Consider the following 8,282-nt stretch of genomic DNA (forward strand, 5'->3'; position numbering starts at 1 on the left):
AAAAATCCGAATTGCACCCTAAAGTCTATGTTCGTCAAAAATATACCAAAGCCAAAGCCCAAGCTCTTGAACCTGTGGAAGAGGAACCTTTGTTATCTAAAAGTGATAACGCTGTGGAAATTAGGCCTGCATCTCAAGATAAAAACTTACAGCAGTGCAAGAATGATTCAGGGAGGGGCTTAAAAAGCATAATTGAGTGCAACACAGCAGTGATGGAGGAAGCCCAACAGCAATGGAATATCGGGAAAGCCTTAGGCCTTGAGGGTGCCATAGACCAATCTATCCATATCCAAAATTTTGCCAACATGGAAATCCGTGATAGGGAGGAAGCTCTGCAGCTGGGAAATAAATATATTAACAGATGAATATCCTCTCATATAATATTAGAGGGATGGGCAGGGGCATCAAATGGGCCTCTATTCGGCACCTGGTGGGGAGATATAAGGTTGATCTTCTTTGCTTGCAAGAGACAAAGAGGGAGTCCTTTGACAAGGCTTCCTGTCAGGCTCTGTGGGGTGATGTTGACCTTGCTTGGGAGTGGCAGCCTGCTATTAATGCTGCAGGGAGGTTGCTTTGTGTCTGGAACAACAAAAATTTCCAAGTTGACTTTAGAGTCTCTGAAAAGGGCTTCGTTATGCTAGGAGGGGTTTGGGTGCCTGATATGCAAAGGGTAGTTGTGATTAATATATATGCCCCCCGTGACATGGTGGGCAAAAGGCAATTATGGCAGGAATTGAGTAGAAGGAAGCTGCATTCCCAAGATATCTGTTGGTGTCTTATTGGCGATTTTAATTGTATTAGGCACCCTTTAGAGAGAATGGGAAGCAATCGTGGAAATTCAGAGTCCAGCATCATGTCAGATTTCAATGATTGGCTTGCTGTCATGGAGGTGGAAGATATTCCTAGTGTGGGTAAGCAGTTCACATGGGTTAGGCCTAATGGTTCCTGTAAAAGCAAACTGGATAGAGCTGTTGTCTCTGATGGTTGGCTTTCTAAGTGGCCAGACAGTTCGCAGCACAACCTTGAAAGGAACTACTCTGATCACTGCCCTATCCTCATGAAATCTAAGAGCATTGATTGGGGTCCTAAGCCTTTTAAGGTCTTTGATGGATGGCTTAATAACAAGGATTACCACAAGGTGGTAAGGGACTACTGGATTGAGAATCAGCCTTCGGGGTGGGGGGGGATTTGTCTTAAAATGCAAGCTTAAGGATCTCAAACAAAGGCTGAAAGGCTGGAGCAGAGATACTGTAGGTGACTTGTGCTTTAAGGTTAAGCAGCTGCAGCAAAAGTTGAATGAATTGGAAGATTCCATGTCTCACCAACCTTCTGACCAGCAAGTCCTTCAGTTGAAGAATATTCAGGCTGAGCTATGGGAAAAGGCTAAGTTGCAGGAATCCTTTGTTAGGCAGAAATCTAAATGGATTAAGGAGGGAGATAGCAATAGCTCCTATTTCCATAAAATTATCAATTTCAGTAGGAGAAGAAACACCTTGAGGGGGCTGATGATGGATGGTACTTGGGTAGAAAACCCTGATTTGATTAAGGATGAAGTTCTACAGCATTTTCAGAACAGATTTCATGAACCCCATTCAAGCAGACCCAACTTAGATGGAGTGCAGTTTAATGTCTTATATGATACCCAGAGGGATATGTTGGTTCAACCTTTTTCTCAAGAAGAGATAAGGAGTGCTGTGTGGAGCTGTGGAAGCGACAAAAGCCTGGGTCCAAATGGGTTTAACTTCAGATTCATCAAACATTTTTGGTAGGAGCTAAAACCTGATTTTTTAAGGTTTATTGCAGAATTTTATGTCAATGCTTCTTTCCCTAAGGGCAACAATTCCTCTTTTATTGCTCTCATCCCTAAGCTAAAGGACCCCCAGTCTATTAGTGACTTTAGACCTATTTCCCTCATAGGCTGTGTTTATAAAGTCATTGCTAAACTGTTAGCTAATAGGTTGAGAAAGGTCTTAACCCATCTTATTGATGAAAGGCAGTCAGCCTTTGTAAAGGATAGAAAGCTGTTGTATGGGGCTTTGGTTGCTAATGAGGTAGTGGAGGAGGCAAGGAGGACCAACAGGTCTTGTATGGTCTTTAAAGTTGACTTTGAAAAGGCCTATGACTCTGTGTCATGGCAGTTCCTCTTCTATATGTTGAGAAGAATGGGCTTTAATGAGAGATGGATTAGCTGGATCAAGGGGTGCATTACTTCAGCTTCTGTGTCAGTCCTTGTTAATGGAAGCCCAACCTCAGAGTTTAAGCCTCAAAGAGGCTTGAGACAAGGGGACCTTTGGCCCCACTCCTTTTTGACCTGGTTGCTGAAGGTTTGACAGGTTTGATGAGGGAAGCAATCAGCAAAAATTGCTTCCAAAGCTTTCTAGTGGGGAAGAATAAAGTGCCTGCTAATATTCTCCAATATGCCGACGATACTATTTTTTTTGGAGAAGCTTCTATGGAAAATGTCAAATCTGTGAAGGCAATGCTTAGATGTTTTGAGATGGTGTCTGGCCTGCGAATCAACTTTGCTAAAAGTCAATTTGGAGCTATAGGGAAATCTGAGGATTGGTGCATATCTGCTGCTGCCTTCTTAAATTGTGCTATGCTCAACTTTCCTTTCTGCTATCTTGGGATTCCTATTGGAGTTAATCCGAGAAGATTGGTGGTGTGGGAACCTATTATCAGAAAATTTGAGGCTAGACTCAATAAATGGAAACAGAGAAGCATCTCTATGGCTGGCAGAATTACTCTAATTAAAGCTGTCCTAACAGCTCTGCCTTTGTTTTATTTGTCCTTTTTCAGGGCCCCTTCAGCAGTGATTAATAGGCTAACTGCAATCCAAAGGAATTTTCTCTGGGGTGGCAGCTGTGAAGGGAAGAAAATACCTGTCTTTGTGTGCAGCACATTCTCCACAAGTATGCCAATGAGGATGTCTCACTAGGACTAGATGTGGACCACATAATGATTGAAGACTCTATTGTGGTACACCACTAGGTGAAGGTTTTTCTTGCATTTAAAGATGATACTGACTTGTATATATGAATTATTTATATTAAATCAAACTCACTAGGATATCTCACTAAAACCAATGTTATTTTTGACACAACATCGGTTTGTTTTTGCATATTTTACCTTTTCTGGTTTATTTCTTACTTTACAAAACATCAGTTTTTTTATAACCGATGCTAACATTAATACTTTTAACCTTGGTTCAAAACCGATGTTAAATGCCCAAAATAAATGATGTTAAAAGCATTTTTTCTAGTAGTGTATTGACATTATTGTTTTCATTATTTTAAACATTTCTTTTATCTGATACTAATTATTCAATTATTTTGGGCAAAATTTGAATTGCCTAAAAACTGTGGACTAGTTATTTTTTCAATTTTTAAGTTTGGGGTAATTTAAAAAACAGACAATATATTAAAATAAAATTGCAAAAAAATAGCATTGGTTTTTAGAAAAATCAATGTTGTGAATGTACGACAACATCGGTTCTTCTAGAAACAAATGTTGTTGAGCAGAAAACAACATCAATTTTAAAAGTCATTAATAATTAACCGATTTTAAAAGCCTATTTTCTAGTAGTGATTCCATTTACAATCAAGTGTATCTCTATATTTAGTTAATAATTAGATGTTTACCCAGGTGTTGCGCGGTTTATGAATGTATCTCAATATTTAGTTAATTTTGTTAACAATGAAAATAAAAAAATAATGTCAATTTGTACAATTTCACCCTTTTTTTATGTTCATTGTTAGCAAATGTTTAAAAGTTGAAACTACACCACTATGTGTTGGTGTAGGCTTAGAACCCCTCTATAAGGTTGTAAGTTGTGAGATTGATTTAAAAAATAAAAGAGCAATTGAAAAAGTTATGTATTATTGTGGGTATGTTTGCATTATTTCCATTTTGGGTGTGAAGGAATTCGGAAGCCCTTCTATTTAGAATTTGATGAACATATCGATCAAACATTGTAAATGTTGCTACACTTGTATCCAGAGAAAGCAGAAATTCGAAAATGGTGACAATCAAAAATCAAACTTTCACTCCATTAGTGGAGGCGTGACTTTTCGGTAACTCGCATAAGCTAAAATGGTGTCTTAATTTTTTAAACCATGATGCAGCTCCACTCACCCACGTATTGCATCTTCAGTACACACCCACTCCATGAGTGATACATATGCAAGAGTAATATGTGTGTGTTGCACTCGCCTGTAGCAAAAGACAAAACGAAACATTTGTCTTCAATGCATCCTCCAATGATCAGAAAAGGGCTGAATCGTCATATATAAGGACATCATCCAACTGACATGTCTAATTTTGCTTGCAAGATCAAAAGCATGTCCATCCTAGACAACTTGCCAGAAGAAGCCTAAACAACAGTCGTCCAAGCTAGGGGAGCTTGACATGCCTCACAAACCTACAACTCTTACACTAGTCGAGGTTACCACCCTCAACACCGAACAATCTCCCTTAACACAAAACAATTTCCCTTGACACTTGATGATGGAAGCTTGCTTGTGGAGCTTTTATGGAGGTTGGATCTTTGAGCTTCAATGAGGTCCTTCAATGGTGGTTTTCCACCATGGAGATGCAGCGGAAGGAAAAGGAGAAGAGGAGAAAGGAGGCACCATCCACTAGGGAATAAGCCATGGAAGAAGGAGCTTCACCACCAAGAATGTGCCTTGGATAAGAAGTTTGGAGAGGATGATTCAATGGAGGAAAAGAGAGAGAGAAAGAGAGAGGGGGGAGCACAAAATTGAAGAAGGAAAAGGGGGAGAGAAGTTGAACTTTGAGTTGTGTCTCACAAGACTCTCATTCATCAAAGTTACAACAAGTGTTACACATGCTTCTATTTATAGACTAGGTAGCTTCCTTGAGAAGCTTTCTTGAGAAAACTTCCTTGAGAAGATTCTTTGAGAAAACTTCCTTGAGAAGCTAGAGCTTAGCTACACACACCCCTCTAATAACTAAGCTCACCTCCTTGAGAAGCTTCCTTGAGACACTTCCTTGAGAAGCTTCCATGAGAAGATTCCTAGAGAAGCTAGAGCTTAGCTACACAGCCCCTATAATAGCTAAGCTCACCCCATGACAAAATACATGAAAATACAAAAAAAGTCCCTACTACAAAGACTACTCAAAATGCCCTGAAATACAAGGCTAAAACCCTATACTACTAGAATGGCCAAAATACAAGGCCCAAAAGAAGGAAAAACATATTCAAATATTTACAAAGAAAAGTGGATCCAACCTTGGCCCATGGGCTCAGAAATCTACCCTGAGGATCATGAGAACCCTAGGGCCTTCTTTAGTAGCTCTAGCCCAATCCTCTTGGGGGGTAAGATTGCATCACTAGACAACGTCTTTCGTTGACAAGCCGACTTAGAGCTTAGGGGGCTTATGTACTATCCAGGGTCCACAAAATACGCGTGACAAGCAATGTGGCCCTCAAATACACATGTTTGCCCTCCATGTTAGCCCTGCCTCATGAGCATGGACGTTCCATGCTTAGTAGGCAGGTTCCCAAACTGATAGGTTATCTCTAAGTACCCATTATTTGAATATGTTGTGACCTTTTTATCTCGTGGCAGGTATTCAATTATCTATAAGGTACACATTATCTGTAAGCTACAATTATCTACAAGCTAGTCATTATCTGCAAGGGTTGTTACAACACCGTAACAATCCCAACAAATAAGGACCCGCAGCTTCCACTCCACTCTATAAGTACCAGGTTCTATCTCACCCTTTTACAAAATTTCTTCTCACCTAACTCTCGTACTTACTTCAGTGTCGAAGTCCTTTATTTTGCAGGTCCCCCCTCTTGTCCTTTTAACAAAGGCTGCTCTCAGTCCGACGTGCGAGATCTTAGAGCCTACCTTGGCCACGTCCACCCTGACGAGGGACAACTCTAGATTTTAGTAAGTATAGTTCTGAAGAGGAAATTTGATCTCATATGCGTGTTAAATTGTTGATTAATGGATGTAAAAGCTTGACCAATTTTGTATGATAATTTTCTTGTAACAAGCTAAATTTTAGTGGATAACTCTGATAAAATAGTTTCAACTCAAGACAAATTGTAGACATAGCTAAAAAGTGAAGATGATCATGTTGGCTGAGAATGATGGCTCTGAACTTAATAGTAGGATTTATTAACTTATTGATGGATGAAAAGACTAGGTAGATGCTGAGAACTATTTCCCTTTGGATGATCTCCTTTCTAAACTTACTCTTTTTTCCTCTATTATGAATGTTGTTTTTCCTCTATTCATTTAGTTCATTCTTTGCTTTCATAATTAATAGTTTTGTCCTTTGTGGATTTTTCTAATATATATGACCGAGAAAGAATTTTTTGCATTGACCTATTAAAAAATCATACTACCATTTTCAGCTACCACTATTATGCCTTGATTTATTAATGTCATGTGAAGTATAATTTTGGATGAGGATTATTTATGTCTCTACTCTAACAAATGCTTTGGCAATAAAAAAGAGAGTATATACTATGGACATAAAAAAATTATATACTATAGAAACGAACAAATAACGAATGGATGGATCAAATTAGGCTTATTACTAAATATGCTAGGCTTATTTGTTTAGTGGGAATGATGGATCAGGTTTATCCCTTTTGGAAACAAAAATTTGCCTTTACTAATGTAGTGTTGCTTTGCTTTGTACATTTCAGAATTCATGAAACAACATGATGTGTCGTAACATAACTTCTATAGTGTGATCCAACTATCTAGTTTTAGTCTTTTTTTATTCATTTTTGGGTTTTACTAATTTAGAATTTAAAAAGTCTTTTCTCATTTTGTGTAGATATATCATAAAATTATATATACAAATATCAGAAAATTAGTAAAAGAAAAATATACTTATTCTCTAAAATAAACTAACTGAACCCCCTAATCTCCATTTGCACGGTGTAACGACAAGGAAAGAGAAAGGCATGGAGTGTAGGTCACGTGTCTTTCTCTCTCCTTGTTGTCGCCTAGGGTCTAGAGATGATTCATGTCCAACCCTTATAATTTAGGTTCCATGCATGATTAATAAAAGATTTGTCAAGGAGCCATTAGTTTCAATGAAAATATTGCTTCAAACAGGAGAAAGGAGTAGATAATACTTTAAGGGGTATATCGTAACTACAATTCTACTTTTGTGCTGTTAATTTTGAACTTGTGCTGAACTTTTTTTATAGGCCTTAGTCATGAGTGAAGTTATTCCTTTAAATCCATTCATACCAAATTATCAATGTTGTAAGCCCCTGCTTCTAAATTTTTAAATTTAGAGTTATGAATCGAAATCTTTGAGCTAATATTACGGGAAGACCACTGTCAACTATTTTGATTGCTGCATCAAATTAACAACATTGAGTTTAACACGGATGTTTTAAGGTGTTCTTATTTCAGGAAAAACTTTATTAGTGGATAATCATTTCAACAAGAAGGAGGATCACGAGTTGGAACAGTTGATGTACTTGATTACATCCAGGTTGGTTTAGCATATCTTCCTTTTTTTATATAATATATATAGTATCATCGATGCATGCTTATGCTGATTGGGACTGTGTGTAGCAAACTTCTGCATGTCTTTTACTTCTTAATTTCTTTGTTAGACTTTCCAAAGCTAGCAACTCTAGAGTAGCACTACAATATAAAGAGATAACAACCTTTCTTGGTCTTAATTAAAGATTAAAAAAGATACCGCTTCAATCAAGATGCAACCAAGTCAAATATGCACACATTTGCTTTTCTTTTTATGTTCAAATTAAAGAATAAAAAAGAAGAACACTTGTCTATTTCTTCTTCTGATTTTTTCCTCTTTATAGGAATACAAATTTGGTTATAGACTTATTGTGGATTGATTATTTTTGTTTAATATGAATGTTTCCCACCCTTGACAATTTAATAGTGTGTTTCTTTACAATTTTCAACTAAGACCAGACACTAACCTTAGTTGTGGTGTGGTAGTTTTGTTTAATATAAAGGGGCTATACATAATACATTTTTATTTTGGTGTCTAAAGTATGACAGAGAGTTCTAAGTGGTAACCGGTAGCTCATTCACAAAAGCCACACCTAGTGGCTAGGATGATGTGCTTTTTGTATGCTTAGGTTTCTTTTTTCAAAAAAAGTAACGCGTAAGAATTTAATGATTTTTTAGTATTTTGATGTATTTTTTCTATTACAAAACCTTCCATGTTGAATGGCAATTGATCTTTATTGCTTCCAAGACTTAATTTGAGATGCTAGACTTATCAAATACAAAAAAACTTGAAAG

The sequence above is a fragment of the Glycine max genome, chromosome 10 (assembly GCF_000004515.6).
Source record: "Glycine max cultivar Williams 82 chromosome 10, Glycine_max_v4.0, whole genome shotgun sequence".
Classification (NCBI taxonomy): Eukaryota; Viridiplantae; Streptophyta; class Magnoliopsida; order Fabales; family Fabaceae; genus Glycine; species Glycine max.